At 33.2% G+C, this 1,312-nt stretch overlaps 1 long non-coding RNA gene across 1 annotated transcript; it reads left to right on the top strand.

Annotated features, from left to right (window-relative positions):
• The first annotated feature begins 853 nt into the window (after positions 1 to 853).
• Positions 854 to 1,257, top strand: LOC109589221 (uncharacterized). Its single transcript, XR_002188596.1, has 3 exons — positions 854 to 940; positions 983 to 1,101; positions 1,173 to 1,257. It is a non-coding gene; the product is annotated as an uncharacterized LOC109589221 (long non-coding RNA).
• Positions 1,258 to 1,312: the final 55 nt, after the last annotated feature.

The raw sequence follows: 1,312 nt of genomic DNA, 5'->3' as shown, positions 1-1,312 counted from the left end.
GAACTGGATATGCAGTTATTTGCTGTCAAAAATTAAATTCAGCATATTAATTGCAGTATTTTAGTGCTAACATAGATACGGTCCTCCAATATGTCATTGGTGTATGCATTTTGAAGGAAAATAGCTATTTTAAAGATGTCGCTACAAGACTTAAGAATTTTAAAAACATGCCACTTTGTCTAGCTAATTGTCACCGAAAATGGTCATGTTACTGTTTGAAATCAAATAATTCCTTCTTATCTGCTGAAAAAAGTGTCATCTTTATGCATTTATATCATTTTGCATTAAATAATTATTGTACAGACATGTCAGTTACCTTTCAAGAATGAAATTACCATGTATGTGTCATTTAAATTCATTTGTAGGTAAAGTATAACAGTTTTTTAAACAATTGATGATTATAAATTACTACACTACACTGTCTAGGGTGGAAATTCATGTTGTGTTATACAAGCCTGGAGCTGTGGCTGTACTTAATTGTGATGTAATGCCTGTTTCCGTTGTTGTTAAGAAATTGTTGATATTAATTCAAATGTTTATTTAATTTGTAATGTATTGCATACAGTTTGTTTTGTTCATCATATTCATGCTTATGAAATAGAAGATTTAAACGAGAAGGTGCGGTTTAAAAGGAGGGGCCCTGGGCCTTGTGGCTTCAGTTTCATTCACGTGTCAAAATGTCGGCTCAAGATGATGTTGCTTCTTCAAGGAAAAACGCAGGAAGAAAGGGATTTTGGTACCAAATGGACTTCCATTTTACTCTCAAAGAAGACAAGGACCATTTCTAGTTAGGCTTGATCGAGTTAAGGGGTCTTTAGGCACTAAATGAAGGTGCTGGAACTGCTGTATCATTTACTTGCCGATTTAGTTTAAAAAGAGAATCATTCTGAGGCTCTATCACATGATACTAGTAGTTCTTCTGCTATGCTCAATACTTCAGGTAGTTATAATGTGTTTAAATTAGTGATTATATATAAATAAGGTATGGGTGATGGGGACGAAGAGCAGCCATTTTGTGCATAGATATTGGATTGGCTATTGGGAAACATACATTAGTGTGAGTGTGGTATGGTTGACCAAAGGATGATCAGTTACAGACAGGTATTCTTTGTTAGTATTATTATCATTATTACTATTATTATCAACATCATCAAAACTATTCATAATTTTAGATCGTCATGTGATTTGTGCTGAATTTCGATTCAATGCCAGTTGTGAGTCCTGTAATCGTAACTCAAGTTTTTTAGGCACTAGATACAGAAGTATTATTTGTAATGTAAAGTAATCATATGATGGCGTTAATATTTTTAGG

Source organism: Amphimedon queenslandica, unplaced genomic scaffold (assembly GCF_000090795.2).
Source record: "Amphimedon queenslandica unplaced genomic scaffold, v1.1 AMPQUscaffold_11526, whole genome shotgun sequence".
In the NCBI taxonomy this organism is placed as follows: Eukaryota; Metazoa; Porifera; class Demospongiae; order Haplosclerida; family Niphatidae; genus Amphimedon; species Amphimedon queenslandica.
The sequence above is the reverse complement of the archived record's forward strand: the minus strand, read 5'-3'. Positions and strand labels throughout refer to the sequence as shown.